This window comes from Mandrillus leucophaeus, unplaced genomic scaffold (genome assembly GCF_000951045.1).
Source record: "Mandrillus leucophaeus isolate KB7577 unplaced genomic scaffold, Mleu.le_1.0 Scaffold298, whole genome shotgun sequence".
In the NCBI taxonomy this organism is placed as follows: Eukaryota; Metazoa; Chordata; class Mammalia; order Primates; family Cercopithecidae; genus Mandrillus; species Mandrillus leucophaeus.
In genome coordinates, this window is record NW_012103120.1 from 174,193 (window position 1) to 199,808 (window position 25,616).

Genomic DNA, 25,616 nt, shown 5'->3' on the forward strand with positions numbered 1-25,616 from the left:
GGAGATGCACTCTGATTGTTTGAATTTCCAGCTTTTCTGCCCTGCTTTTTCCCCATCTTTGTGGTTTTATCTGCCTTTGGTCTTTGATGATGGTGACATACTGATGGGGTTTTGGTGTGGGTGTCCTTTCTGTTTGTTAGTTTTCCTTCTAACAGTCAGGACCCTCAGCTGTAGGTCTTTTGGAGTTTGCCTGAGGTCCACTCCAGACACTCTTTGCCTGGGTATCAGCAGCAGAGGCTGCAGAAGATAGAATATTGCTGAACAGCGAGTGTTGCTGTCTGATTCTTGCTCTGGAAGCTTCATCTTTGGGGTGTACCTTGCCGTGTGAGGTGTGAGGTGTAGGTCTGCAACTAGTGTAGGATGTCTCCCAGTTAGTCTACTCAGGGGTCAGGGACCCACTTGAGCAGGCAATCTGTCCATTCTCAGATCTCAACCTCCGTGCTGGGAGATCTATTGCTCTCTTCAAAGCTGTCAGACAGGGGCATTTACCTCTGCTGAGGTTTCTGCTGCTTTTTGTTTAGCTATACGCTGTCCCCAGAGGAGGAGTCTACAGAGGCAGGCCAGCATCCTTGAGCTGCAGTGGGCTCCGCCCTATTCAAGCTTCCTGGTGGCTTTGTTTACCTACTTAAGCCTCAGCAATGGCAGGCGCCCATCCCCCAGACTTGCTGCCACCTTGCAGTTAGATCTCAGACTGCTGTGCTAGCAATGAGGGAGGCTCCATGGGCATGGGACCCTCTGGGCCAGGTGTGGGATATAATCTCCTGGTATGCCGTTTGCTAAGACCCTTGGTATAGCGCAGTATTAGGGTGGGAATTACCCAATTTTCCAGGTGTTGTGAGTCTCAGTTTCCTTTGGCTAGGAAAAGGAATTCCCTTCCCCCTTGTGCTTCCCAGGTGAGGCAATGGCTCGCCCTGCTTCAGCTCTGGCTGGCTGGGCTGCACCCATGGACCAGTGCCAACTGTCCAACATGCCCCAGTGAAATAAACCCGGTACCTCAGTTGAAAATGCAGAAATCACCCATCTTCTGTGTCACTCACACTAGGAGCTGGAGACTGCAGCTGTTCCTATTCAGCCATCTTGGGCGTGCCCCCTATTATGCTGCTTTTATCAGTCAAATGTATTTCTAGTCCTAGATCCTTGAGGAGTCACCACACCACCTTACACAATGATTGAACTGATTTACACTCCCACCAACAGTGTAAAAACATTCCTATTTCTTCACATCCTCTCCAACATCTGTTATTTCCTGACTTTTTAATGACTGCCATTCTAACTGACATGAGATGGTATCTCATTATGGGTTTGATTTGCATTTCTGTAATGACCATTGATGATGAGCTTTTTTGCATGCATTTGTTGGCTGCATAAATGTCTTCTTTTGGGAAGTGTCTGTTCATATCCTTTGCCCACTTTTTGATGGGGTTGTTTGTTTGTTTTTTTTCCTCGTAAATTTGTTTAAGTTCCTTGTGGATTCTGGATATTAGCCCTTTGTCAGATAGAGATATTGCAAAACTTTTCTCTCATTCTGTAGAAATGATGACAGTTTCTTTTGCTGTGCAGAAGCTCTTTAGTTTAATTGGATCCCATTTGTCAATTTTGGCTTTTGTTGCCATTGCTTTTGGTGTTTTCATCATGAAGTCTTTACCCATGCCTATACCCTGAATGGTATTTCCTAGCTTTTCTTCTAGGTATTTTATGATTTTATGTTTTACGTTTAAGTCTTTAATCCATCTTGAGTTAATTTTTGTATGGGGTGTAAGAAAGGGGACCAGTTTCAGTGTTCTGCATATGGCTAGCCAGTTTTCCCAGCACCATTTAATAAATAGGAAATCCTTTCCCCATTACTTGTTTTTGTCAGGCTTCTCGAAGATCAGATGGCCATGAATATGTGGTGTTATTTCTGAGGCCTTTGTTCTGTTCCATTGGTCTATATATCTGTTTTGGTACCAGTACCATGCTATTTTGGTTGCTGTTGCCTTGCAGTATAGTTTGAAGTCAGGTAGCATGATGCCTCCAGCTTTTTTCTTTTTGTTTAGGATTGTCTTGACTATACAGGCCCCTTTTAGGGTCCATATGAAACTTAAAGTAGTTTTTTCCAATTCTGTGAAGAAAGACAAAGGTAGCTTGATGGGAGTAGCATTGAATCTATAAATTACTTTGGGCAGTATCACCATTTTCATGATATTGATTCTTCCTATCCATGAGCATGGAATATTTTTCCATTTGTTTGTGTCCTGTCTTATCTCCTTGAGCAGTGGTTTGTAGTTCTCCTTGAAAAGGTCCTTCACATCCCTTGCAAGTTGTATCCCTAGGTATTTTATTTTCTTTGTAGCAATTGTGAATGGGAGTTCACTCATGATTTGGCTTTCTGTCTATTATTTGTGTAGAAATTCTTGTGGTTTTTGCATATTGATTTTGTATCCTGAGACTGCTGAAGTTGCTTATCAGCTTAAGGAGATTTAGGCTGAGACAGTTGGGTTTGCTAAATATACAATCATGTCATCTACAAACAGAGACAATTTGACTCCCTCTCTTCCTATTTGAATACTTTTTTTTTTCTTTCTCTTGCCTGATTGCCCTGGCCAAAATTTTCAATACTATGTTGAATAGGAGTTGTGAGAGAGGCACTTCTGATTGTTTTCAAGGGAATGTTTGCAGCTTTTGCCCTTTCAGCATGATATTGGCTATTAATTTGTCATAAATAGCTCTAATTATTTTGAGATATGGTCCTTCAATACCTAGTTTATTGGGTGTTTTAAGCATGAAGGGGTGTTGAATTTTACTGAAGGCCTTTTATGCATCTATTGAGATAATCATGTTGATTTGTCAGTGGTTCTGTTTATGTGATGGATTACATTTACTGATTTGCATATGTTGAACCAGCCTTGCATCCCAGGGATGAAGCTGACTTGACCATGGCAGATAAGCTTTTTGATGTGCTGCTGAATTCGTGTTGCCAGTGTTTTGTTGAGGATTTTTGCATCAATGTTCATCAGAGATATTGGCCTGAAATTTTCTTTTTTTGTTGTGTTTCTGCCAGGTTTTTGTATCAGTATGATATTGGCCTCATAAAATGAGTTAGGGAGAAGTCCCTCTTTTTCCATTGTTTGAAATAGTTTCAGAAGGAATGGTACCAGCTCCTCTTCGTACCTCTGGTCAAATTCGGCTGTGAATCCATCTGGCCTTGGGCTTTTTTTGGTTGGTAGGCTATTAATTACTGCCTCAATTTCAGAACTTATTGGTCTATTCACAGATTCAACTTTTTCCTGGTTTAGTCCTGGGAGGATGTATGTGTCCAGGATTTTATCAATTCCTTCTAGATTTTCTAGTTTATTTGCATAGAGATGTATTCTATGATGGTAGTTTGTATTTCTGTGGGATCAGTGGTGATATCCCCTTTATAATTTTTTGTTGTATCGATTTGATTCTTCTGTCTTTTCTTCTTTATTAGTCTGGCTAGAGATCTATCTATTTTGTTAGTCTTTTCAAAAACCCAGTTCCTGGATTCATTGATTTTTTTTGAAGGGTTTTTCATGTGTCTATCTCCTTCAGTTCTGCTCTGACATTATTTCTTGTCTGCTTCATTTCTTTTAATTATGATGTTAGGGTGTCGATTTAGATCTTTCCTGCTTTCTGATGTGGGATTTTACTGCTATAAATTTCCCTCTTAACACTGCTTTAGCTGTGTCCCAGAGATTCTGGTACATTGTGTCTTTGTTCTCATTGGTTTCATATAACTTATTTATTTCTGCCTAAATTTCATTATTTATCCAGTAGTCATTCAGGAGCAGGTTGTTCAGTTTCCATGTAGTTGTGCAGTTTTGAGTGAGTTTCTTAATCCTGAGTTCTAATTTGATTGCACTGTGGTCTGAGACACTGTTTATTATTTCCATTCTTTTGCATTTGCTAAGGAGTGTTTTACTTCCAATTATGTGGTCAATTTTTTAGAATAAGTGCTATGTAGTGCTGAGAAGAATGTATATTCTGTTGATTTGGGATGGAGAGTTCTGTAGATGTCTATTAGGTCCTCTCGGTCCAGAGCTGAGTTCAAGTCCTGAATATCCTTGCTAATTTTCTGTCTCATTTATCTGTCTAATATTGACAGTGAAGTGTTAAAATCTCCCACTATTATTGTGTGGGAGTCTAAGTCTCTATGTAGCTCTCTAAGAACTTGTTTTATGAATATGGGTGCTCCTGTATTGGGTCCTTATATATTTAGTATAGTTAGCTCTTCTTGTTGCACTGATCCCTTTACCATTGTGTAATGCCCTTCTTTGTCTCTTTTGATCTTTGTTGATTTAAAGTCTGTTTTATCAGAGACTAGGATTGCAACCCCTGCATTGTTTTGCTTTCTGTTTGCTTGATAAATCTTCCTCCATCCCTTTATTTTGAGCCTATGTGTGTCTTTGCACATGAGATGGGTCTCCCGATACAGCACACTAATGGGTCTTGAACTCTTTATCCAATTTGCCCGTCTGTATCTTTTAATTGGGGCATTTAGCCCAGTTACATTTAAGTTTAATATTGTTATGTGTGAATCTGATCCTGTTATCATGATGGTAGCTAGTTATTTAGCATATTAGTTGATGCTCTTTCTTCATTGTTTAGTTGATCTTTATATGTTGGTATGTCTTTGCAGTGGGTGGTACCAGTTGTTCCTTTCCATATTTAGTGCTTTCTTCAGGAGCTCTTGTAAGGCAGGCCTTGTGGTGACAAAATCCTTCAGCATTTGCTTGTCTTGAAAGGATTTTATTTCTCCTCACTTATGAAGCTTAGTTTGGCTGGATATGAAATTCTGGGTTGAAAATTTTTTCTTTAAGAATGTTGAATATTGTCCCCTACTCTTTTCTGGCTTATAAGGCTTCTGCAGAGAGATCCACTGTTAGCCTGTTGGGCTTCTCTTTGTAGGTAACCTGACCTTTCTCTCTGGATGCCCTTAACGTTTTTTCCTTCATTTCAACCTCGGAGGATCTGACAATTATGTGTCTTGGGGTTGCCCTTCTCAAGGAGTATCTTAGTGGTGATCTCTGTATTTCCTGAATTTCCTGTCTTGCTATGTTGGGGTAGTTCTCCTGGATAACATCTTAAAGTGTATTTTCCGACTTTGTTCCATTCTCCCCGTCACTTAGGCACACCAATCAATCATAGGTTTGATCTTTTCACATAGTCCCCTATTTCTTGGAGGCTTTGTTCATTCCTTTTCGTTCTTTCTCTAATCTTGTCTTCATGCTTTATTTCATGAAGTTAATCTTCAATCTCTGATATCCTTTCTTCTGGTTGTTCAATTCAGCTATTGATACTTGTGTATGCTTCACAAAGTTCTCGTGCTGTGTTTTTCAGCTCCATTAGGTCATTTATGCCCTTCTCTAAACTGGTTATTCTAGTTAGAAGTTCCTGTAACCTTTTATCAAGGTTCTTAGCTTCCTTGCGTTGAGTTAGAACATGCTCCTTTAGCTTGGGAGAATTCATTATTACCCACATTCTCAAGCCTGCTTCTGTCAGTTTATAAAACTCATTCTCTGTCCATTTTTGTGCCCTTACTGGAGAGGAGTTGTGATCACTTGGAGGAGAAGAGGCATTCTGGTTTTTGGAATTTTCACCCTTTTTGTGCTGGGTTTTCCTCACCTTCATGGATTTATTTACCTTTGCTCTTTGATGGTGATGAACTTTGGATGGGGTATTGGTGTGGGCATCCTTTTTCTTGATGTTGATGTTACTGCTTTCTGTTTGTTAGTTTTGCTTCTAAGAGTCAGGCCCCTCTTCTGCAGGTCTGCTGGAATTTGCTGGAGGTCCACTCCAGATGCTGTTTTCCTGGGTATCAGTGGAGGCTGCAGAACAGTGATGGTAGCTGCCTGTTCCTTCCTCTGGAAGCTTCATCTCAGAGGAGCACCTGCCTGATTCCAGCTGGAACTCTCCTGTATGAGGTGTCTGCTCACCCCTGCTGCGAGGTGTCTCCGTCAGGAGGCATGGGGGTCAGGGACCCACGTGAGGAGCCACTCTAACCTTTAGCAGAGCTCAAGTGTTGTGCTGGGAGATCAGCTGCCCCTCTTCAGAGCCGGCAGGCGGAAATGTTTAAGTCTGATGAAGCTGCACCCACAGCTGACCCTTCCCTCAGGTGCTCTGTCCCAGGGAGATGGGAGTTTTATCTGTTAAGCCCCTGACTGGGGCTGCTGCCTTTCTTTCAGAGATGCCCTGCCCAATTAGGAGGAATCTAGAGAGGCAGTCTGGCCACAGTCTCTCTCCTGCAGTGTGGTGAATCACCCAGGTGAAACTTCCCAGCTTCCTCAACACCATGAGGGGCAAACAGCCTACTCAAGCCTCAGTGATGGTGGATGCCCCTCTCCAAGCTTGAGTGTCCCAGGTCAACTTCAGACTCCTGTGCTGGCAGCGAGAATTTCAAGTCAGTGTTTCTCAGCTTGCTGGGCTCTGTGGGAGTGGGACCCACTGGCGAGATCACTTGCGTTTCTGGCTTCAGCCCCCTTTCCAGGGGAGTGAGTAGTCCTGTCTCACTGGGGCTACAGGCACCACTGGGGTATGAAGAAAACTCCTGCAGCTAGCTCAGTGTCTGCCCAAACAGCTGCCCAGTTTTGTGTTTGAAACCCAAGGCCCTGGTGGTATAGGCACACAAGGGAATCTCCTGGTCTGCAGGTGCCAAAACCATGGGAAAAGCATAGTATCTGGGCCAGATAGCACAGTCCCTCACAGCTTCCCTTGGCTAGGGGAGGGAGGTCTCCAGCCTCTTGTACTTCCTGGGTGAAGCAATGCCCCACCCTGCTTCTGCTCACCCTCTATTGTCTGCACCCACTGTCCAACCAGTCCCATTTAGATGAACCAGGTACCTCAGTTGGAAATGCATAAATCACCCGCCTTCTGCGTTGGTCTTGCTGGGAGCTTCAGACCAGAGCTCAAGTCTCTCTTATTTCTTAGTGCATTCCCTGTCTCATTCAAAGTTGCCACTCTTTTCATTCTAAATCAAATTAAGCAAACAAACAAAATATTCCCCCAATTTTTGCCCTCCCTCTTATTCTTAACATTACATTCTCTACCACTTATTCACTTCAAATGCATTTTTAAAAATTAATAGTCTATGTTCTTTCTGGAAAAATCACTTTTGATAGATTTTAGAAGTTCTGTTGTTAAAAATGGGACTAATTAGAGATTTGTGTGCTTTTTAAAAAATAGAAACCTACCCTTATTGTTTCATGCAATTAATACCCTTTTTCAATTTTTGGGATTATGTTGTGAGGTCTTGTATTTGACATGTGGCTTTCTTCTTTGTTCTATACTGTGTGACCAAAAGTAATTTATTCAGTTTTTTCAAATATTTCTATTTGTCATCTATACAATGAAGACACTTGCTATCTGTTGCCTAGCATAATTTGAAGGATTGAAGATGTTTTATAAAAATTCTGTAATAATGTCTGGACCTAGTATTCACTTTGATAAATGGTGACTATCATTCCTAGACAGTACATACTAGTGCTGCAATTATATAGTTCTATAGGACCCTTTAAAACCTTCTGGATAAGTTAACCAGGGAGAGTTAAACCACTTATCCAGTAATCAGATGGGAAGAGAAATTTAGAGGTAAAGGTAAAAGTACACAAGAGAAGTAATGTATGGCTACACATTATACCCATTTGAAATGGCTGAACATTTTTCCTTTGATTTCTAATAGTAGACATTGAGAAGTCTTGAAAGTGTAAAATATTTTGTCCTAAAAAGTTGGGCAGTTTCACTAAAGAACAAAATCAATGTTATAGTAGTGTGTGAAGAAAGGCAGAAGCAGTTTGCTGAGATACCTTCAAGGGTCTCTGCTTGCCTTAATTTGTCTCTGACATGTGTTTTGGATAGCCCAGATAATAACACTAAAAGATAGAATAATTTTTATGTTAATTACCTTTTAGAGCACATACAGCTAACACAATGAATTCGTGTGTGTGTGTGGTTCATATGTGTGTGTGTCTGTATATATATATGTGTGTGTGTGTATATATATATATAGAGAGAGAGAGAGAGAAAGCGAGCAAGCGAGAGAGAAAAGTGTATCCAAAAAGCTTCAATATTAAAACACACATACAAATAAACAAACCAACCCTTTGTTTTCTGATTCATTTCCTTTAACATGTTTAATCGGTTCTTTAGTTGAGCTGCTTTATAAATAATCCACTTATATTTGGACTGCAGAGCAGTGATTTATTCAAAATAGCTAACTGAGAGACTCATTTTATTTAATTTGACTGCTTTGTTGGCAAACTGGAAGAATGCCAGATGGTGTGGTTTTTTGTTTTTTTGTTTTTTTTTTTTTACTACTTATTTCCAAGAGTATAATAAATCATTTTTTACTTCCATAAATGATCATTGTAATGACACTTATGATACTTCCTGGGTCCAGAAAAATACTTCCATCTATTCCTCTATAAACAATTCTTCAACTAGGAAAATATTAAAACTCGGTTAACAGGAGTCTCCTTCGGTGACTGAAGATGTAGCTGTCTCTATGCTATGCCTCCTGCTATCTAATTCTGAAAAACCATAGGGAGTAGGAGATACCTTCTCTTTCTCTTCTTCAACTAATCTACCCTTCTATTACATGACCACAGCGTGCTTTAAAAATTATTTTGTACTAATCTTTTGCTACACTCATGACTATCGTAATTAAATAATTGTATGATTATCCATTTAATGATTATCTTACTCATTAGATCTTGGAATTCATAAGCAGATAAGTGTTACCATCTAGCTCAAAGATGATCTATTACCAATGTTTAGCAAAAATGCCACATACGTGGTAGGAGCATAGAAGGTATTTATTTAATCAATTAGGCTGACGAGAAATGTGAGACTTAGTGGAGTTGAAACACACGTACTATCATCTGAATATATTTTGTCAAAAGATTGCTGGGAATAGTGCTGTGATCTTACAGATTTGAGAGTGTATCTACTTTCTGGACAGTCTATACCTGGATATTTTAAATTCCTGAGAGAGAAAAATTTCAGGACATAGAAAAGTTTGACCAGAGATACTGGTCAACAAGTTTTATATGTCTTTGATTTAAAAATAAAATTGAATGATTACTCATATAAGATCTAGATAGTGCATTTTCTGCTTTCAGTCCTTTGCATGATGCTAGAAATTATCTGATATGACATGGAAGGATGGCTGGGAGCAGGTGATACAGCTATTACTGAATTTCAGCTGAGTTTTTGATCATATTAATTCAACAAGAGAAAGGGTATTCTTATTGCATATTGATATTGATTACAACTCCTCACTGTGAAATTTAATCACCTTGATAAAATAGTATATTTACTAAATGTTGCCTAATTTAGCACACAAATGAACTTGTTAAAAACTATATATACCTACTATATACATTGACCTACTTATATTTATCCATTTATATACATCTACACCTAAATCTACAGCAATTTTTTTCACATAATATCCTGCTAAACTCTTATTTAGGCTCTGAAACAAAAATGACTTCAATTAAGGGATTCACATGTTATTAATTTATGTGTTTATTTATTTTGAGACAGGGTCTCACTGTGTCACCCAGGCTGGAGTGCAGTAGTGCTTAGTGCTATCAGAGCTTACTGCAGCCTTGACCTCCTGGCTTAATCAATCCTACCAACTCAGTCTCCCAAGTACCTAGGACTACAGGTCCACACCAACATACCTGGCTCACTTTTTACTTTTTATTTTTGTAGAGATAGAGTCTCACTATGTTGCCCAGGGTGGTCTCGAACTCCTGGCCTCAAGCAACCCTCCTGCTTCAGCCTCCCAAAGTGCTGGGATTCCAGGTGTGAGCTACCTCTCCTGGCCTCTCATATCATTTAGATCTCCACAGAATGGATAGACAGATACCTTTTATTGACATTATTTGTATATAACTCAGGAAATTAGTACCAGCTTTTCCATGAGCCTCCATCAGGTACTCATAGAAATGGCTGGAGACACAGCAAGAAATTAGGGGACTCTCTCTTCCTGGTTGTCGAATGAGGAAGAGGTCAAAGACTGCCATTAGACAACGGGTGTGAAACGCCACCCACTTCATTGAATCTTTCTCTCAGAAGTCAAAATCTTAAAGCTATTGGAAGGAGTCAGCAAATTCTCTCACCTTCATCACTTCTGGGAGCAGAGTAGGAGCAACATCTGTTTACTTCTGGCAGGAGGTAACAACGCTTCTTCCCATCCCGAGGAAGTAGGTAAAGGCCCACTGATCCTTAGAAAGAGTTAGACAAAAAAGCTGCCTGTTTCTGGTCATAGGAGGGAGCACAAAATCCTCGAGGGCTCAGGACCTCATACCAGTAACAGGGAGGTGTCTGCTGTTTCGGCAGGAGGGGAAGAAAGCTCTCTTCTTCTGAAGATCTGCCATAGATATGAGGAAGTTTGACTGCTTTGGGAGGGCAGGAGTCAGAATACTCAGAAAGCGCTACACACAGGTTCCAATCATACAGATCCTACCCGAGGCTGATGCTGGACCAGTAGAACTAACAGATCCCCATAGGTAACCCCATGACGACTTTAGCATGGAGTAGCAAGGAATAACAGTCTACTGCTTGGGGAGAGGTAAGTGCATGAGCAGAGGTCCTCTCTGACATGCAGATATCCAGGGACTGTAGAAATCCTAGTGTGGAGCAAAGACACTGAGAAAAACATCCATTGGCTCTCCAGGGCCCATACAAAGCACAAGGTAACTGCAACCAATCACCTGAGGAATTTGGAAACTGTTTCATCAAAGTTAAAGATAGCAACATAAAAACCTAATTAAAGTCAACTATTCATGAGACTGGCTCAACACTCCAGATGATGTCCTGCTAGAAGAGGCTTGCACAATTCTGGGCAAATATACTACGTACCTCAGTCCCTACGCTTCTGTTCTTCTGTGCATGCTGTTTCACATGCATTAAAAAATTGCGGGAACACAAAAACAGGAAAAAGTGACCCATTTTTTAAAAGAAAACTAGTCAATAGAGCCAGACTGAACAGCCCCAGATTTTGGAATTAAGAGGCATCATCTTTAAAATACTTATAATTAATATGCTAAAGATTCTAGTAGAAAAAGTAGATAATACGTATAAACTATGGAAATTTCATCAGAAAAAAGAAAACCATAAAAATATTTAAATGTTTAAATGCTAAAAAAGGAAACACAATATTAAACAAGAAAAATTCCTCTTGTAAGTTTGTGAGCAGACTAGAGGCTGAAGAAAGAATCAGTGAACTTTAAGATAGGTCACTAGAGATTATCCAAAACAAAATACAGAGTAATAAAAAAAAATGGTAAAAAAAAAAAAAAAAAAAGAGGTGCCAGGGAACAATCTCAGTGTTCTAACAGATGTGTAATTTAACTCCTAGAAATATAAGATATGGCAACACAGGGAAGAAGAAAATATCTGAAGAGGTAATGGCTCAAAATTTCCTAAAATTATTAAAAGAAAACAAACCACAAATTCAATAGGCCAATAGAAATCCAATAGGAAGAAAAACAAAACAAAACAAAGAAAAAAAAACTCACCTAGAGATACTACAGTCAAGTTTCTAAAACCAAGAATAAAGTGAAAGTCTTGAAGACAGCTAGAGAAAATTTTAAAAAATATATGTATTAGAGCAAAATGAAAGAGCCAGAAAGGACTTCCAATCGGAAACTGCAAGCTAGAACTCAATGACATACTTTAAAATGCCAGAACTGGGGGATGCTTAGCAGCCCATGTAATAAGGTCCCGCCATTGCACAAATCAATGGTTATGAATTCAGTACTACTTGGGCTCAACATGATTAACAAATACAAATTAAGCCACTCAAGATTTGGACCATTAAAGATATATTTTTAAAAATTGTTTAGCACCTTCTAATTATTTGAAGCTACCCTTTTCTAAGTTTAACTTGGTCTCTGCATTTTACTTTAACATATGCATCATTTGCTTTTGTCTTTTACCTGAAGTTTAACTGGCCCCAGGTCTAATTGACTGTTGTTTTAAAATGTCTCTGAAATATGTCCCCTTCTTCTTTCTTCGCCCCTCCTGGCTAAGTTTGGACTTTCTCTTCTTGTGCAGAGATTATTGTGGTGTTTTTTATTTTGTCCCCTATCTTCCCCCTAAGATTAATTACTCTGCCTATTTTTTTAATTTCAATCTGAAGCTTAAAACTCTTGAAGATTATACATGGCTTATATAAGCTCACAACTCTATAAGCAACAAGCACAAAGCCTCTTGCATGCTGATCCCTCTTCAACTACTTCCCCTCAAGGGCTCTACCTTTCCACTTGCTTTCCTTAGGACCTACAAAGTGAAGACTAACATGTCTTTATTCACTGCACTATTGAGGATTATTTTAGCCCCAGCTAACATAAATCATGCTTAAAATTGGCTTAAGCAATAGGAACATTTATTTTATTATATAAAAGGTGGTCCAGAGATAAGTTTGCTTCAACATTGGTTGATTCAGCCCTCAAAGATATAATCGAGTCAAGGAACTAGCATTTTTCCATTCTCAGTTTGCTTAATTTCAGTGTTAACTTTAATTTTAGATGGGTGGCAAGATGCTGTGTAAATTGCAAACATTGTATCTAAATGTAATAATTTCTGGAGTAACAAATGTGATTATTTTTTCTTTTATATTCACTTGGAAAATGAAAACCTTTTTTTAGAAAGCGCACTACACAGGACTGGGTAGAGTCGCTTGTGCCTGTAATCCCAGCACTTTGAAAGGCTGAAGCAAGAGGATCCCCTGAGCCCAGGAGTTCAAGATCATCCTGTGGTGGGGGGTGGGAAACAAAAAATAATAAACCCATTCATTAAACCTTGTTTTACATTTCATTGATCAGAACTGGGTCTCATTTTCACTCCATTATCCTTAGACCAGTTCAGCCCACTTCTGGAGATGTGTATGAGTTCAGATTCCCATAACACAATGTGGAAGTGGGGTGAGTATCTAAAAAAATCAGCCTTTTAAGGAGGAAAAAATGAAAAAATGATGTAGGATTAAAAATAGTAATATTTAATATATGTGTGCACGTCTCTATTTTTGGAATACCCTGGGCTTATTTTAGATGACACTTTTCTACTTATTTTGCAAGATTTATCTTAAATATCTTCTTCGTACGTTGTGTTTCCTGGTTTCAGTTTACTTACTTCTTCATCTTAGATCAGCCAGGATTCAGTGAATGCCTACAATAAATTACTTATATTTAAATGACATTCATTTTATGTCTTTCCACCTAGAATCTCCCAGAAAGTACCAACTATGTCAGTCATCTTTACTTATTCATCACTGAGCACAGTACCTAAGTTTAAAGGAAGAGACAAAAATGTTGAATTCGGTTTTCTACAACATTCTTGGTACATATTATGTCAATTTTAAGTATGAAAAATCCCTTGGTTCTGCATGTAATTTTTATACTTTCTGTGTGATTGGCTTTAACATAAAAGATTATTTACTCAGCATGTAATAAATCAAAACTTGAAAAAATCAGAGGGCCATATGGATGTAAAATATTTCAGTCATCTGGCATAGATAATAACTTGATAGAGAAAATGTCAGACAAAATTACCTTTAAATGATTCTGAGTCCCCTGTGGAAATCATGTAACTATTGTATCTCTTTAAAAAATTCCATGCCTGGCTTTGATGAAATATTTATTACAAAATAAATATCTTGTGTAGCATATCACTGAGGGTTGTTGATATATCATCCAAATTCAATCTGAATATAGATAATCTTTTTAGATAACAATTCAAGTAGAAATCATTAGATTTTAAAATTTATTTTGAATAAAACTGCCTCAAAACATTCATTTTTAATTACATATATTCCACACTTACAAACTTTGACCATCTTCAAATTGGTCTCTGAGAGATGAATATTTGACTTCAAAGATCACAATCATTTTAATAAATAAAATGTTATAGAGGCTAGCATCAGTGAAAATGGCAGAATATGGACCTCAGAACTTCACCCCTTCACAAAATAACTGCAAAAATCTGACAAAGATAGTCAGAATCAACTTTTAGAGAATTCTTGAAATTAATTAAAGGCTTACAGCACCCTGGTATCATTGGGTCAAGAAAACTGGCTGGATTTTGGTAAAAACAGAGAGTTTTGTGGTGTTTTATCTAGTACAATCCCCTGTTCCTTAACTCCTCACAAGTCTTGAAAAATAACAGGCTATCTTTTAAGTACTGGAGGGAGCAGGGCACATTTGAAACTCTCTCAAAGTCTTATTATGAGAAAGGGTTCTTTCTTGGTCTATCTGGTGGTTCACTGGAAAACTTCACCTAAAAATACTGCCATTAATTGGCTCAAATTCACCCAATGCTCAAATTCACTCAATGTTAAAAGCTTTTCTTTGTGGGACCTTTGTAGAATATTTTTCCATCAAGGCTGTCTGAGGCAGTGAATACTATTAATAGTAGGGGCAAACAATAGACTAACCAAAATGCTTAAAAGGAAAGCCTTAGGATGAGATGTCCAAAGGGGCTTTGGAAAGCTCCAACATTCTTGGGACTCTAGAAGGCCATATCCATGTATAGGACTGTACACATGCTCAGGAAATGCCTGAGAAGGTGTCAAAGTATTACTTTAGGCTGATTTGCAGATTCTTTAAAAGCAGAAAGTAGTAGCTAAAAAGGAGTAGTCAATTACCTGGTTGAATATAGAAAGCATGTTCAAACATCCTCACAGGGTTCCCTGGCAAAGACTTGGAGATTTACCCACTCTAGACACTTAAGGAAATATCTGTCCAATTAACTGAACACTGAGGTAGCTAAGTACAAACTTTAGTGGCTACATTTGACAAACATTACAGTTACAAGCAGCAACACAAACCAACTTTGGGATGGGGGTAGAATTCTTTTCTTTTTTCTTTTCTTTTCTTTTTTTTTTTTTCTTTTTTTTGAGATGGAGTCTTGCTCTTTCGCCCAGGCTGGAGTGCAATGGCACAATCTTGACTCACTGCAAACTCCACTTCCTGGGTTCAAGTGATTCTCCTGCCTCAGCCTCCCAAGTAGCTGGGATTATGGGTGCCCACAACCATGTGTGGTTAATTTTTGTATGTTTAGTAGAAACGGGGTTTCACCCTGTTGACCAGGCTGGCCTCGAACTCCTGACTTCAGGTGATCCACCCGTCTCAGCCTCCCAAAGTGCTGGGATTACAGGTATGAGCCACCGCACCCAACCTGGGGGTAGAATTCGATTTCCAGAGTTGCCATGTTACTTTATTTTAAATATTCAGATTTCAACAAAAATTATGAGATGTACAAAAAAACCAAAAATTTTAAACCATAAATAGTGTCCAAGGATAGCCAAAACTAACTTGTGAAAGGAGAACAAAATTGGAAGACTCAGACTTGCCAATTTTAAATCTCACTACAAAACTATAGTAACCAAGACCGTGTCATGGAATAATGGAACTGACATATAGGTCAATGTGATATAATAGAAGGTATAAAATTAAGCCCATCTGTGATCAATTGATTTTTGATATGGATGTCAATACCATTCAATGGGGAGAGAATAGTATTTTCAGCAGTTGGCATTGGGATAGCCTAATGCAGAAGAATAAATTTGAAGTGCTACTTTACACCATATGCAAAAACTAATTGAAAATATTTTGTCTTAGTCTATCTGTGCTGCTATAACAAAATACTACAGTCCAGATAACTTACAAAGAATCTAAGTTTATTTCCTCACAATTCTGGAGACTGGAAAGTCCACAATCAAAGCAGTAGGATATGATGTCTGATAAGGGCCTGGTCTCTGCTTCCAAGATGGTGCCTTGAATGTTGTACCCTCCAGAGGGGAGAAATACTGTTCCTCTCATGGCAGAGAAAAGGAAGAGGCAGAATTCACTCCCACAAGCCCTTTTATAGTGACATCGACTCATTCATGAGGGCAGATCACATCACTCATTAGGCCCCACCACCCAACACTGTAGCAGGTGTGAATCATGTTTCAACTTCAGTTTTTGAGGGCACTAAAACATGTAAACCATACTGTGAATCAAAGGCCTAAGTGAAGGAGCTGAAACTATAAATATCTTAGAGAAAAACATGGCATGGAATAAATCTTTGTGACTTTGGATTACCCAAAATTTCTGAGATTTGGCACTAAAACCACAAGGAACTAAATAAAATATAGGTAAATTGTAATTCAACAAAGTAAAAAACTTTTGTGCATTAAAGAACACTACCAAGAAAATGAAAAGACAGTCCTCAAAATGAGAGAAAATATTTGCTAATGATATATCCCATAAGGATCTAATAGCTGGATTATAGAAAGGCCTCTTACAACTTAACAAAATGACAACCCAATTTAAAAAATGAGGCATTTACTTGATTATAAATTTATACAAAGAAGACATACAAATGACTGAAAAGCACACAAAAAGATGGTCAACATCATCAGTCATTAGGGAAATAGAAATCAGAACAATGAGATACCACTTTTCATCCACTAGAATGGCTATATTTTTAAATAAAATATGAGTGTTGAAGAAAATGTGGAAAAATTATAACCACAATTTATTGCTAGTGGAATAAACAGTGGTATATTCACTGTGGGAAACAGTTTAGAAGTTCCTCGAAGACTTATACAGTTATGGGTTGCTTAATGATGGGATACTTAAGAGAAATGCATTGTTAGGCAATTTTGTAACTATGCAAACATCATAGAGTATACTTACACAAACCTAGGAGGTGTAGCCTACTGCACACCTAGGCTGTATGGTATAGACTATTGCTCATGGGCTACACACCTGTACATCATATTATTGTACTGAATTCTGTAGGCAGTTGTAACACAATTATGTGCATTTGTGTAACTAAGCATATCTAAACACAGAAAAGACAACAAAAATACAATATGAAAGATACACATTTCACACCTCTATAGGGCACTTATCATGAACAGAGCTTAAAAAATTGGAAGTTGCTCTGAGTGAATGAGCAGTGAGTGACTGTGAAGGCCTATGACCTTATTGTATGTTACTGTAGACTATACACATGGTACACTTAGGCTATACTAAATTCATAAAAATACTTTTCTTTCTTTCTTTCTTTCTTTTTGTGAGACAGAGTCTCACTTTGTCACCCAGGCTGGAGGGCAGTGGTGCAATCTCGGCTCACTGCAACCTCTGCCTCCTGGGTTCAATTTTCCTGCCTCCATTTCCAGAGTAGCTGGGATAACAGATGCATGCCACAATACTGGCTAATTTTTTGTAGTTTTGGTAGAGACAGGGTTTCACCATGTTAGCCAGACTGGTCTCGAACTCCTGACCTCAGTTGATCCACCCACCTCCAATCCTTCCCAAAGCGCTAGGATTACAGGCGTGAGCCACCACCCCTGGACAACATTTTTCTTTCTTCAGTAAGTTAACCTTAACATACTGTAACATTTTTGCTTTATAAATTTTTAATTTTTTAAACTTCTGATTCTTTTGTAGTAACATTTAGCTTAAAACAAACATTGTACAGCTGTGCAAAAATATTTTCTTTAAATCTTCATTCTATTAACTTTGTTCTGTTTTAAAATTGTTTTACTTTATTTTTTTTACTTTTAAACTCTTTTGTTAAAAACTAAGGCATGAACATACACATTAGCCTAGGTCTATACTGGGTCAGGATCATCTATATCAATGTCTTCTACCTCCACATCTTGTTCCACTAGAAAGTCTTCAGGGGCAATAACATGCATGGAGCTGTCATCTCCTATCATAACAATGCCTTCTTCTGGAATTTCTCCTGAAGAAACTGCCTGAGCCTGTTTTGCATATTAACATTTTTTATCACTAGAAAGAGTACACTCCAAAATAATGATATGAAGTATAGATAATATATAAACTAGTAACATATTTATTTATTAACATCATCCAGTATTAATATTATATGTACCATACTTAAGTGTGTGTGTTGTATATCATCTACCACATAACCATGTTTCTTTCAACAAAGGACTGCATGTGCAATGGTGGTCCCCTAAGATTATGTTGGAGCTGAAAAATTCCTATCACCTAGTATTTACTACATTCTGCTTTTTAATTCTTATTTTAGAGTATAATTATTATTTTTTAAAGAAAAGTAAATACACATCAGCCTCAGATGGATCCTTCAGGACGAATTCCGCAAGAAGACATTGCATTCATAGGAGATGACAGCTCCCTGCATTATTGCCCCTTTATGAAGATGTTTCGGTGGGACAAGATGTGTAGGTGGAAGACAACGATACTGATGATCCTGACCCTGTGCAGGCCTAAGCTAATGTGTGTGTTTGTGTTTTAGTTTCTAACAAAAAGTTTAAAAAGCAGACCAAAAAAAATTGTAATAGAAAAAAAATGCTTATAGAATAAGAATAAAAAGAAAAAAATTTTGTACCGGTGCTCAATGTGTTTGTGTTCTAAGCTAAGAGTTATTAGAAAAGAGTCAAAAAGTTAAAAAAAATTAAATTTTATAAAGTAAAAACATTTTAGTAAGCTAAGATTTACTTGCTATTGGAGAAAGAAAAATATTTTTATAAATTTTGCGTAGCCTATGTATGCAGTGTTTACAAATCCTCGGTAGTTACAGTAATGTCCTAGGCCTTCACATTCACTCACTCTGACTTAATGAATCACCCAGAGCAATTTCCAACCCTGTATGCTCCATTTATGGTAATTTCCCTATTTAGATATGCCATATTTTATGTTTTTAATCATATTTTTACTTTAACTTTTCTATGGTTAGATATACAAATACTTACCATTATGTTATAATTGCCCATAGTATACAGTACAGTAACATTCCATACAGGTAGCCTAGGAACAATAGGCTCTACAATATAATCTATGTGTGTAGTAGACATACCTGCTAGATTTGTAAGTTCCCTCTGATGTTTGCAAAACAACAAAATTTCTTAAGGATACATTTCTTAGAATGTATCCATGTTGTGAAGCAATGCATGTCTACTTTTATACTCCTGGCAGTAGGCTTGTTTGCACTGGCATCACCACAAAAATGTGAATAATGTATTGCCGTACAGTGTCACTAGGCAATAGGAATTTTTCAGCTCCATTGTTATCTTATGGATCCACCGTTGTATATGAGGTCCCTCATTGACCAATATGGCATTATGTGGTACATGATTGTAGATAGAGTTATCACATGACCCAGAGATTCCACTCCTAGGTATACACCCAAATGAATTGAAAATAGATGTTCAACAAAAAGACATACACAAATGTTCATAGCAGCACTATTCATAGCAAGCAAAAGCCATCTAAATGGCTGCCAACCCAATAATGAATGAACACACGTGATAGATTTATACAATGGTAAATTACTCAGACATAAAAAATAAAGTATTCATACATGCTAACAAAATGGATTAACCTTATAAAACATGGTAATAGGAAGAAGCCAGTTACAAAGGGCCAAATGTTGTAGGATTCTTTTTATTTGGAAAGTACAGAATAGCAAATGTGTAGAGATAGAAAGTAGATTAGTGGTTTCCTGGAGTTAGTGGGAAAAGGTATACAGAGTGACTACTAACGGGTATAGGGTTTCTTTCTGAAATGAGAAAACTGTTCAAAAATTAGATGGTGGTGATGTTCCATAACTTGTAAATATACTTAATTCCACATTTGCAAATGGGGTATTTTATGGTATGTGTATTACAGTAAAATACTTTTTAAAATTTATAAATGGTTTATTTTTAGAAGTAGTAGAAATAGCAATATAAATGGAATATTATTTCTTTCCCCTCTTATCTGTTTGGAAATGTAATCCGTGTTCTTTGTAATATCATCAGAAGTCTTGTTCTAGGTCAATTTGCTAAAAATATATTTGTTCTATCATCAGTTCACTAAATGTCTAGATGACAAAAAAAGGTAGACAAAAATCTATGCCCAGATTGAAGACAGTTAACCACAGGAATTTTGCTACGAAAGAGGAATGGGATATGGACAAATTCAGACACAGCAATATAAAAATAGAGAAAATAGTAAAATGTTTCTAAGAGAAACCTTATCCATTCACATCAAAAGCATTAAATATCTGAGTAATATTTAGAGTCTAAAATGTGAAACACGTGTGAAGTTAAAGTTGAATCTAACTGGATTAAGAAATACCCAGCTAATTATTTTTGGTGATGTAAATGTACTTGAGAAAAAAATCAACAATAGTTCAGAGACTTGGACTTTTTGTTACCTCAGATGTTATCCAAGTTGGTGTAGGGTGAGGAATTAGCTTGTGTCTCTAACACCTTGGAGAGGCATGACCCAACCAGTCCAAACTGTGACTGAGATCTGAGTTCTACTGAATTTCTGGAAAAAAAAAAAAAAAAAAAATTCTAGAGAAATAAAGGAGATCACTTATAATATTAAAATCTAGAAAGTACCACATCTATTGTTAATTGTTGCTACTGCATTTCTTTGTGGTTACTTTGTATATGTCTAAGGTACCTTTGTAAATGTTAAAACCAAGAATAAATCACTTAAAACCAAGAATATCTCATAATAAAGAGAAGAATGTATGTTACTTGTTACAGGAAGCATGAGGACAAATAACATGAGTTACGGAGCATCATTTTTAAGTTAAGAATTATTTAGGCAAGTGGGCTGATTAATATTAACGTGACAGTGGAGATCATTAATTGTCCCTTTCAAAGCTGTCATCATTTCTTTGTTTTCAGACAGCTGCATATGCCTTGTTCTCCAATTCTGTTCTCAGAGCCTTTTGAGGCACTTCAGTTCTGTTTGTTATGCTGCGGAAAGAAGTGTGGCAGCATGTATAAACTCCAGAGGTTCACAATATCAAATGGGAAGCAGCTGCTAGGTAGATAAAAGTGTTTGTAGAGCCTTTTGTCTAGGAGCCAGGGGGACGTAGGGATTATGTCTTTGGCATAAGGGTAGCAATATAATGCAGGGATATATGCCATGGCATAAAGTAAGTTAAGATTCACTGCTCTCTTGCTTTAAGTGAGTCAATAGCATTAGGCTAAATGTACCTCTTCTTCCCTCTAAAGGATGGAGAGCTGTTGAAAGCTTTAAGGTGCTTAAAAATATAATGTTTTATGCTAAGCAAGTCTAGAAGAAAGAAAGCTGCTATAAAATATCGTCTACAGATTTTCAGGTGGAATGGTTGTGGTGTCATTATTTCTCCTTACTATTTTATTAAATATGTAGAAATAAAACATACACAAGGGAAATGAATTTTTTAAATATTATCTAACCTCACTATCTGAATGCAAAGTACATGGCTGAAAAAGACTAAAAGGGATGATTGTTGTAATCACAAGAATCTTTTAAATTCTTTAAGTAAGAACCCCTTTCAGCTAGATTTTAAATTCTTTAAGTAAGAATAACCCCTTTTAGCTAGATTTTGTAGGCCTTTTTTGAAAAGTGGGTCTGGCGTAGTCTTTACTCCAGGGCATGATCCTTATACCCAAGGTACAGCCTTTCTTGTCTCAGTAGAATGGATGGTATGTGAACAGGGTCGCTTGGCTTCCATACAATAACACGGATGATCAGAATGTCAAATCAGACTTACAAAAAAAGAGATCTCACAGAATGTCAAGAATTGGCAGTATTTAAGGGACACAGGTGGTGTGAGACACACAGAGAGCATGGAAATTTCTGGGCCCATAACGGAGCTCCTAGGGTCCATATTCACACATTAGCATGGCTCTGGCCCAGTTGTCACATGAGGTTTCTATATAGTGTACGCTGAACATCACTTACATAAAAGGGAACTGTTTTGGTCATGAAACATCTTCCATTTGTAATTACATAGTTCTTGTGACATTTATCAAAGAGCCAGGACTCAAGATTAGATACATTCTACTTTCACCATTACAGAGAAGAGGATTCTCCTGCTTGTGAATACCAGTAGCATATTTGTCAGGAGGCCTGTCACTACTGTCACACGTTGCAGAGGTGTTTTTACAAGAGAATCTGACTGAGTCATCTTTCTTACCCAGGGGTCTTCCAGGAAAGGGAGAGAAAGCATTAAAGTCCTGTAGCTTTTTCTCTGTTTTATTATTTTTATTGTTTAATGTTTTCATTTTGAGACAGGGTCTCTGTTGCCCAGGCTAAACTGCAGTAGCAGGATCATGGCTCACTGCAGCCTCAAACTCCTGAGCCCAAGCAATCCTCCAGGCTTAGTTCCCTGATTAGCAAGAATTATAGGCATGTGCCACCACCCCTGGATAGTGGTTTTGTTTTGTTTTTTTTTTTAATTCTTTTAGAGATGGGGCCTGGCTATATTGCCCAGGCTGGTCTCAAACTCCTGGCCTCAAAAGATCTTCCTGCCTTGACCTCCCAAAGTGCTGGAATTACAGGTGTGAGCTACCATGCTTGACAGTCCTCTTCTTCATATATCCCTGTGTCAATTCTTGGTCAAGGTCTTCTTGCCACACATTTCTCGTTTATTTTTATAGTTTATTTTACATAATTTTCTGAAACATTTTGTGCAAAAGCATAATCTTAGAAACATTCCATCAAATACCAGTATTTGAACTCTCTCATGGTGAGTAAGAATTATAACTCAATTGTTATTTTTATTCAATTTTTCAATTATCCAAAGGTTTTAGTATGTATTGATGTCAACATTTAAGTACACATGTAATTTTTCTAAGGTCTAAATCTTCTTTTAGTTGTCCATGTTTCCTTCAGTGAAGTTCCCCTCAACAGGGATCTGGAAACAGACTCTTTCCTGGACTGAACTCTAGTCAGACTCTTCTCAGCCCTCTAGACCTCTACCTTAGTGTTCAGAATTGTCAAGCCTGCATTGCCCAGTTGTAACACGAATCTTACTAAGTCAGTTTAGACAGAACTCTGCACCCTTGATAGCTAATCATCTTCAATATCTGATCAAAATCTTCAGCCACTACCCTTCATATTTGATCAATCTGGCCTGCCTTCAGTAAGAATCCTGACACATCAGATTAGCAAGAATCCTCTTTACTCCTGATGTTTCCTGTTAATATTTTTCTATCCAGTAACCCCACGCTTCTTAGCTATAAATCTCCACCTGTACACACTATATTTGGAATTAAGCCAAGTATCATACCAAGGTCTTTTCCTCCTTTGCAACAATTCCTGGGGGGAAAAAATCTGGTTTTTATGCTTTAACTACTGTCCAGCTTTTGTTTCCTTTGACCCTCTAAATTATCCTCCTAAAATGCTTTTCATCCTGGAGTCAGCATCTACAAAATTGTATTTTTTATTTGACTTTATCAACATACTCAAAACTCCTTTGTTACACAATATACTTTTAGCAAAAGGTTAACGTTTGACACATCATACATCATTTACAATTATAGTATCATTCTCTATTCCTTCTCAGCCAGAATGATATTCCCAATGAACCACACATCAAGTACCTGCGGGGATGACTTGAGGCCATAGTTCAATAATTACAGATCCATTCTGTTGTTTGGTCGTAATAAAACCTCAGATAGCGTGGTGCCAGTTTTTACTGACATTGGCATCTGGATATCATTATGCAGTATTGTCCAGCTACATTCCATAAGGACCATATAGTGTTGTTTTTTTATTTGTACCATGTGGAAGACAACCCTCCTTCCCACTAATCCCTGGCTTTTTAAAAATCTTGTTTGTGTTCCCAGGGTAATAGAGAACAGTTAGTCTCCTATTGTCCAGTGAGATTCTTCCATGATCTCGTCTTATCATGGTTTTCCCATAAATGTACCATCCTAGCCCAACCTCCGACCATTAAAGACATCAAATTTCATAATGATTAGAACATCCAGTAATCCTTTCAGTGGAGGGTAAATTTTTTCCCAGCAATGAGGGTAGTTCTAGTTTTTTATTAGGATAATTATTTCTTTTTTGCTTTCTTTTTCTTTCTTTCTTTCTTTCTTTTTTTCTTTTTCCTTTTTGAGACAGAATCTCACTCTGTTGCCCAGGCTGGAGTGCAGTGGCATGATCTTGGCTCACTGTAACCGAGGCCTCCTGGGTTCACACGATTCTTGTGCTTCAGCTTCCTGAGTAGCTGAGATTACAGGTGTCCACCACCACACCTGAATTTTTGTATTCTTAGCTGAGATGGGTTTCACCATGTTGGCCAGGCTGGTCTCAAACTCCTGACCTCAAGTGATCCGCCCGCCTCGGCCTCCCAAAGTGTTGGGATTACAGGCGTGAGCCACTGCACCTGGCCTAGGATAATTATTTCATTTTTCTACTCTTATATAACTTTATTTTTTTCCCAGGCTGATTTCAATCCAGTGTCCTAGAAGAGAGGTTCCTCCAGTGTCTATTTTGGTTAGCTGGTCTTTTAAATGCGTTTTTGAAAGATAATGTTGTTGGATATGCAATTATTGTTTGATGGAATATTTTTTCTTATGTTTAAAATATTTTAGTACATCCTCTTGCTTACATGGTTTCTAATGAGAAGTCCACTATAATTCTTACCCTTGTTTCTTATAGGTTTTTATCTTTTTACTTCCCTCAATATTTTCCTTTTGTTTTTGGTTATTTGGAATTTGAATATTATATACATCTATATATAAAATCTATATGTATAGATTTTTTAATTTTTAATTTTTATGGATACATAATAGTGGTACATATTTATGGGCACATGTGATATTTTAATTCGTGCATACAATGATCAAATCAGCGTAACTCAGATATCCATTACCTCAAATATTAATTTCTTTGTGTTCAGATCATTTCAAATTCACTCCTTTAGTCATTTTGAAATATACAATAAATTATTGTTACCTATTATTATCCTATTGTGCTATTGAACACTAGATTTTAGTCTTTCTAGCTAACTGTATTTTGTACCCATTATTTAACCCTTCTTTTTTGAATTTGAATTTGAATTTTTTATTTCAATAGGTTTTTGGGGAACAGGAGGTGTTTGGTTACATGAATAAGTTCTTTAGTGGTGATTTCTGAGATTATGGTGCACCCATCACCTGACCAGTGTACAATGTAACCAGTGTGCAGACTTTCATCCCTCACCCACCTCCCACCCTTTCCCCTGAGTGTCATAAGTCCATTGTATCATTCTTCTGCCTTTGCGTCCTCAAAGCTTAGCTCCCACTTATGAGTGAGAACATACAAGTTTGGTTTTCCATTCCTGAGTTACTTCACTTAGAATAATGATCTCCAGTTCCCTCCAGGTTGCTATGAATGCCATTATTTCATTCTTTTGATGGCTGAGTAGTATTCCATGGTATAGATAAACCACATTTTCTTTATCCACTCAGTGACTGATGGGCATTTGGGCTGGTTACATGTTTTTGCAATTGCAAATTGTGCTGAAATAAATATGCATGTGCAAGAATCTTTTTCATAAAATGACTTCTTTTTCTTTGGATAGATAACCAGTAGTGGGATTGCTGGGTCAGATAGTAGGTGTACTTTTAGTTCTTTATGGAATCTCCACACTGTTTTCTGTTTCCCATAGTGGTTGTACTAGTTTACATTCCCACCAACAGTGTAAAAGTATTCATTTTTCACCACATCCATGCCAACATCTTTTTTTTTTTTTAATTAATTTATTATTATTATACTGTAAGTTGTAGGGTACATGTGCATAACGTGCAGGTTTGTTACATATGTATACTTGTGCCTTGTTGGTGTGCTGCACCCATCAACTCGTCATTT